Source organism: Vidua chalybeata, chromosome 4 (genome assembly GCF_026979565.1).
Source record: "Vidua chalybeata isolate OUT-0048 chromosome 4, bVidCha1 merged haplotype, whole genome shotgun sequence".
Lineage (NCBI taxonomy): Eukaryota > Metazoa > Chordata > Aves > Passeriformes > Viduidae > Vidua > Vidua chalybeata.
This window is the reverse complement of record NC_071533.1, coordinates 3,044,895-3,052,574: the sequence shown is the minus strand read 5'-3', so window position 1 is coordinate 3,052,574 and position 7,680 is coordinate 3,044,895. Positions and strand designations below refer to the sequence as shown.

The 7,680-nt window shown below is 48.1% G+C and overlaps 1 long non-coding RNA gene across 2 annotated transcripts in view; it reads right to left on the bottom strand.

The window, feature by feature from the left end:
* Positions 1-7,680, bottom strand: part of LOC128786601 (uncharacterized) — a 169,693-nt gene that overhangs the window by 59,851 nt on the left and 102,162 nt on the right. For both annotated transcript variants that reach the window (XR_008430362.1, XR_008430363.1), the window contains exon 3: positions 502-615. This is a non-coding gene — a long non-coding RNA (uncharacterized LOC128786601). The remainder of the gene's footprint in view (positions 1-501; positions 616-7,680) is intronic.

Below are 7,680 nucleotides of genomic sequence, written 5' to 3'. Positions count from 1 at the left end.
TCAGCCTGGCACCCCCCCAATGTGTTCCACAAGGCTAAACCCTGCTCAAAGCCTCTTTCAAATCAGGTGGTCTTGAACACACATCTGAATGAAATCTTTGCCCACAGATATGTTAACTGAAACTAACTAGACACCATCAGTAAGGAATCACACACATTATGACAAGTGCTCACAGTGAACCAGTGCTCTGCATAACTGGCAATAGACACAAAGTAAAATGGAAATCACAGCATCCAAAAGGAGACAACAAAGGCAAGCTGCTTTATTTTTTTTAAATCCCCTCCCTCTTACCTTAATTTCTTCAGTCCAGTGCAGCTCAAACAGGATCGCTGTTCTGTTGCAGCCATCAGAAGAAAGGTGGATGTCCCTGAACGCACTTGGAATCACAGTGTTTGCATCTGTTTGTGTGCTTCAGTCAGTGTCAGTGTGTGTTTATGTGCTTCAGTGGTAATCTGTTTTTCAATGTGTTTAATGTGTAATTAAGACTGGAACATCTCCTACCTTAGCCTTCACCTCCTGCTGTGCCTCATGGTTGTCACCTGGCAGGTCCACTGTGGCCATGCCGGGTCACTACACAGATCCAGGAGACAGCTGGGCCACGAGGCACTGCAATGCCTGCAGAAGGATGGTGCAGGGTTAGCCAAGTCACAGGAAAATGCTCAAAACATTTCATGATGAAATATCTTTCATTCAACAGGTGCCTGAGCGCAAAAGACACAAGCTAAACATGTACTGAAACACCTTGGTCAAACAATAAAGATTCCCCAATTCACTTGTATCCAAAGAGGACAAGTACTCTGGAAATGCACAGCCACCTGCAAAGCAAGACACTTCCCAGCAACTAAAGGCTGAACCACACAGAGTGAAGGCTGAAAACCAAATGCTTGCATCTCAAAGCTCAGGAACTAATGAAAATGTTTGCACCCATTATTACCTGGGGACTTAAAGATACACGTTTTTATTAGGAACCCCACCTCTTCAATGCTTCTGGGGGAAGTAAAGAAGCTTAAAGCATAAAGTAATTTATTTGTTTTTAATTACCTCTTTAGCTCTTGTCTTGCTACAGCTATTAATACTTCATTGTATCCATGTAAGATTTAAAAATGTCACTGAAAATGACAAAGAGTTTCATCCCAAACCAGATTATAAGAAACTCAGTAATTTAAGGGAGGTCTTTGTGTCGCTTTAAAGCAGAGTTGGCTGGTAGGACTCGAGCCTGTCCCCAGCTGAGGACTGCTCAGCTCTGCAGGCTGTGTGGTTACTCAAAGTCTGCCTGGCCCTTGACACCCTCCCCCAGACTCCCATCTTCCTGCAGGCTGATCATCAGCTATTCCAGTAACTCCTGCAGGCACTCCAAGAGCACATTTCACATCCCCTGCCTGGCTCTAAGGACTGCAGCAGGTGGATATTGCCCACGGGTGAACAGGGTTTCAGAGGCAGTGGAACATCGCCAGCAGCTGGAGGCTGAAGGCAACAAGCCCGATCAAAGGAGCTGCTGTTACCTGAGGCCATCCCAGAGCTGCACCTCCGGAGAGACACTGTGTGTTTGTCGTGCTCACAGCATTCCTCTGGATGCTGGGGACTGTTTATGCGTGGGGCTTGGGGGGCTGCCCCAGCACCTGGGCCCCCGGCTCTTTGGGGTGGAAACTGGAGCCAAGGCAGCACAGGAGGGAGGGACGCAACCCTCACCACCCCAGGGCACAGGGGAAGGAGAGGCACTATCATCATCCCGCTGGGGACGTGCCCAGGAGAAGTGAACTGAGAAATGCCAAACAGAACGAGCCAGCTGAAACAGGAAGCCTCCAGAACACCTTCACCTAGTTTTGTGTTCTTTCCTTTTTTTAAATAAAAATGTTCTGCTTGCCCCAGGCTTTACAGTACATGTGTTGCACTGGAGGGCAGCACCCTAAGCTCAGCCCTCTGATGGGATGAGCAGAGACTCCACACGAGACAAGGCTACGGTCCCAGCACCACTCATGTGCAACACCATTCCAGAGCCCCAGTTCAGGCTCAGGATACCAACAGAGGCATTTGGATAACACATGCCTTGTTTATCACAATTCTAGCAGAAGTGCTCGTGCTCCATGTGGGTAGGAGACCGAGGAATGTCTTGGAGGAGGTGGGGGGGAGTTCAGGGAGTCCCCAAGCCCCTTTGCTCCTTACCACTATCCCTGTCTCATTGCACTTATTTTCCTGCTCATGGTCACACACACAGAGCATAAGCAGGGGTTACCACAGGGCCTCTTTACCCCACAGGCCCTGCACACAGGATGAGGATAGCTTCAGGGAGGAATTTTTGCCAGCATGTATCTTTTTGCTGTTGTTACAGGTTGGCTTCTCCACAGAGCAGTGAGAGAGAGCCAAGTTTATTACAACCAAGTTTATAATTTACAGCCTGCGCGACTGAAGGCTGAAAACACAGCAATTTTGCAGGGTAATTCTGGGAAGTAACCATCCTGCAGCACCAATTATTAAAACCACTTGCACACAATAAAGCTATAAAGATTAAAAATATAGCACACTTGTCATTAACTATGGATGAAGTAATGTAATATGTATTATAGAGCAGCACAGGGCCAGCCAAGCACTACGGCACAGCCCTGCCGAGGAGCCCAAACCCCAGTCCCAGACCAGCATGCGTTTTGTCAGAGCCCAGGAACAAGTTTGTCATGCAAAATAAACACAGATGTTCCAGCAGTGACTGCAGCTCCCAGGCAGGGCCAGGCAAAGCAAGGGCTTTGGGAAGCAGGGCTCTGGGTGCTCTGCTGCTGCTCTGCACACACCACGGCATCCACTGAGCTGTGCACCACGCAGAGGGCGCATCCTGCTCTGGGGCCTCATCTGCTCTGCTCTTCACTCTATTTGTCCCTGGATAGTCTGTCCCGAAACACACTGAAATTGGCTCAGCATACTCTTGGGCCTGGCACACCTCGGTGACATAGGCACTCCATGGGTGCCTCAATGTTTCCAAAAGGCCCCAATTTATCAGCATCTCAGGCACCACTCTGCTGTGTCACTGCAATCGCTTCCTTTCTCCCCTCGCTCTGTTCCCCACAGAAACAAATCATTTTCTCTCCTTTCACACACAGGAACATGCCTCAGAGTTCTTCTAAGTACAGCATGCAGGTTGCTGGAGTGTTCTGCTGGTACACAAACACCTGCACAAGCACATGCGCACACACACTGTGGCACTTCTCAACTTTACACCCTGTTTTACTATTTTCCTAGAAAAAAATATAGTTAGTATTTCCTGGTAGAGAAAATATTTATGTTGGCTAGATCAAAGATCAGCTGAAGCCATAGAGGGGGAAAAAGAAAAAAGGGTTGATTCTGCTGGAGGATGAACAAGGTGATTCCCCTCCACAGACCCATACGGGGGAAATAAAACACCAACCACAGAGGTGACTCCCCTAAACCAAGCAACAGCTGGAATTTCCAGCATATTCAGTTGTGAATTTGACTGGAAATTTGCATGAAATCAGCCACAGATGAGGGAAGGAGAAACACAGAAAAGGTCACTGAGTGACTTTAAAATCATAACTGGGTGTGTGACACCCGGACACTTGTGAAGATTTATTCTAAATATACTGAAAGGTTAAATTTATTAAGTAAATTACTGACAGAGCATTCTTCTTCCAGCCCCACTCCAGGCCATGAGCCTGAGACACTGGATAATGCATTTCCAACACCTCTGAGCTGGGCACAGATAATCCATTCCCAGAATCTCTGAGCAGGTCTGCCGGGTTCATTTGGCACTGCAGACCGCGTTGGGTGTCAGTAAGTGCCGTGCCTGTCCCTGGGCACTGCAGGAGAGGACATTTGTTGGTGTGAGACAGAGGCGGGGCACAGTTCAAATCCACTCCAGCTTCACACAACCCATATGCACCTGGCACTGCAGCCCACGTGGGGTGGGAGGAAGGGTGCACAGCAGGAGAAAATGCTCATGGCAAGTGTGAAAGCAGCACCAACACAGGAAGGAGGCACCAGCATGGCTGGACTTCTGTCACACTGATCTAAGATTGTCTTTGTGACATTCTAGCCTTTGTGGCAGGAGAATCCCACATGGGACTGGGCCTGTAACACACAGGTGCCTGAGTTAAGCACTGACTCGGGTCCACCTGTGACCTCTCCTCCCACATCACTAAGGCCCTGTCATCCAAACCCTACCGTGCCCGAATACCCACAACTTCCAACCAAAACCATGCCCTGGCTATGCTCTGCATGTGCCGGCACAGGCACTATGCTCCAGCAGGCTGGATTCTCAGCTGAGGCATCCCTCAGTTAATCAACTCAACTCCGTCAAGCAGTTTTACAGCAGCTGCCAATGTGGTTTCTTGGTTTTGTTATAATCCTACAGATGTGTGCCCTGGACTGGCTCCTGCTGGTCCCTGTAGATCTGCAGTGGTCCCTGAAAGGGGAAAGGCCAGAGCCACGTCTGTGGTGAGCACCTGTCTGACCCATGTGAGGCCACATGGAAGGACGTCACCTCGCCTGCTCCTGGGGAAAGCCAGCCAGAGTCCAAACAATTGATCCTGATTCCAGGAAGTACAAAATTGCTTCCATTTTCTCCTTGCAGAGAAATCTGCAACCAGCAGCTTGATTTTGAGCCAGAGTCATACATATGGATGAAATGGGGTCACCTCTCGTTCCCAGGAATTCAACATTCATGCCCAGATGTTTCAACTGGACTGACCCCAACGTGTGCTGTACTGGTAAGGGTGGAACTGGATCTCTTAAACCATGGAAGAAATAGAAAGAGTAAAGGAAAAAAAAATCCCAACCAACCAAAAAAAAAAAAAAAAAAAAAAAAAAAAAAAAAAAAAAAAGGTTGGAACAGTATTTCTGGTCTTTTCTGGCACTGTCAAGCAGAGAAATCTGGAACTCACAGTGTTAACGAGTGTAAGCTGCTTCAACAAGGGAATATATACTGTTAAATCTTGGGAGTTATTTAAAATGCCAGTGAGTATAATAGCAGTGCTCTGAAATAACCATTTCATCTGCCTACATTACTCTAAAATTAATGAATAATGAAGCGATGCCCTTCACATTCTCTTCCCTTTCCATTCCAAGATATATTGATCAGATGACATTTATTTAAGTTTGGGATAATGTATTAATTTCAAGATAATTATTCAATATACTTTTGTCACTGTTGATATGCTTCAATGTCATACAGGGGCCAGGGGATGAATAAACTGTTATCTGACATTGCTGGACAGGGTGCTAGGAATAAATGCAATCTTTCTCCTTGAGAATCACTGCCTTAGTTTTCCCTTTTCTTTTCCCCCCTCGGTGGGGAGGAAAGGCGTTCTGATGGAGTGGAGCCAGGCAAGACAGATACAGGGGGTGGAGGGAGAGGGAGCACTATGGGTTGAACTGCTCTTTCCTTGTCACCAGGGTCAGCCTGACGCTCAGCAGAGCTGACAGAGCCCATCCTTAGTGGATGCCACTGCAATATTAACACTCATTTGGAACAGATGTGGCTAAAAGCATGAAACATTGAACAAACAGCTGCCACGGATCCAGTGCCATTGCAGGAGCACTTATGGTCCATTGATGCTGCGTTCCCGGGCCGGGAGGGCAGCCCTGCTCTCCTCAGCGCTGTGGCTCCTGTGGCCCACCTGGCCCTGCCCTCCTCCCACACACCAGGAGCACTTGCCTCTGGATTTATTCCCACATAGAAATGGCAACTTTTTTCCTTTTTTAATCTCCAGTCTTTATATGCCCCTCCACATATCATGCACGAGACAAGCAGCCAAAGGGGACAGTAAAACCTCAAACGCCCCAGCTCAGTTTGGGAGAGCTCCCCTGTAAATCTGCTGCCCACACAGGCTGATTTCGGGGGGGACAGAGAGCCCAAGTCTCAGCCCAGGGGCACGGAGCACACAAACAACATGAAACCTTCCCACACAGGTATCTGCAGAGAAAAGGAAACACAGCAAGCAAGGCATGAGCCAGGCTGCTGCCTTGGATTTCAGCTGAACGCTAACATTTGACCCAGCCAGACCAATAGCACATTCCTGGAGCCCAAAGCTGAGCACAGCAGTGATGGAGCTCTCGATCAGCCCAACAGCAACTCGTGACACCAGCCAGGGGATAGTGTTGAACGCACAGCTGGAGCTCACCAGCCATGAGAGGGACAGGGGACAACACAGAGCTGGAGCTCACCAGCCAAGGATGCATCAGGCTGCTCTGGCTCTTGGGCAACTTCTCACATATCCAACATTTTGGCATCTGAGGGGTTTCTAAACCATTCCCTTTAAGGCAGCCACTCTTCGCCTGTTACTGACCTAAGCTCTCCTACCAAAATAATGTCAGGTAGTAAAAGGAACTCGAACCTGCTGAGGTAAATACTATTAATTTACCATTAATAACCATAAAGCACCATTAACCGGATATCCTCTTTGAATAGGAAAATGAGTATATGGTTCTGCCATGCTGAAAAACTAACTCCTGAATAGGGTCAACAGCAAGAGGTACAGAAAGAGCAAGAGACGTGGGCATACATGTACCTTTAGTACGACTGCAGATAGAACGTCTCTCCAAGAAGGCAGGTAACACAAAGACATGGAGAGCCAGGACCCCAATCACTGTCACCTCTTCATTCCATACCCTCCACCTTGGATGTGGGTCACCAGCACACCAACTGTGCTCTTACTGAATGGCATATGGTACCCCAAGCCATGCACAGTACCTGCAGATCTCCAAGAGTTCACCTGAGATACACTGGCCATTGTAACTATTTTACAGCTAAGCGAGCTGCCCTATTTCACCCCAGCACCAGGATCTTGAATTCAGGTTTTCCAAAAGCACATCAGCCCCTGGGACTTGTGAGCCTACGGGCATAGGTAGGCACAGGACTCAGGTTCCTGATGCCACACAACCTCTTCCACTGGTGCAGGAACTCACCCCCCAGCTCTGCAGTCTGTGCTGCTGCCAGCTGACAGGGACTCCCAGCTTCCTCTTGCTTGTCTCAGTTTTCCAAAGGGCCCCTTCAGCTAGCTGAACCTCATTTAATTTGAATGGCCCTTTAATGCCTGCAGTTGTCTAAGCCACAATGGTAACAAAAACCTCAACCCAAATTAGTGAAGGAAGGACCAATACTCAGGGGAAAATCCTGTGTTCTCAGGTAAGTGAGGTATCCTGAGAGCACTGTGGCACAGAGGTTACACTGACACAAAGAGCATCTCCTCCCTCAGCACCAGCCAGAGGTACTACAGCAGCATAATGAAGTGCCACTGCCATCATTAGTGACATGACAGACTGCCCTCCATTAACTGATGGTCAGGCTTGCCCTCTGCTCCTGTCCTTCCACCTCTCAAGTGTGTTCCTGATTCCTGGATTCCAGGAGGCACAGTCCATTAATTGCATTGACAGCAGCTCCTCCTCAAAGGGAGCAAATCCCATGCTCAACTTCCCTTTGGAAGAGATCCTCAGAAATTATTTTGGAAGATATTTGCAAAATGCCTATGTGTGACTTAGGTAGTCAGTGAGACATGTATTTTCAATTCACAAAAAGCTTTTGCACATGTCACTAAGGATATATATGGCTAATTAACAATGTGCTGGACAGCCACAGGAACACATCATTCCCAAACCATTCTGAAGAAAAGGCCAGGAAGTTTGCATCCAATTTATGCTGTATTTAAACAGGCAACAGAAAGCTGCTCCTTAGCACTC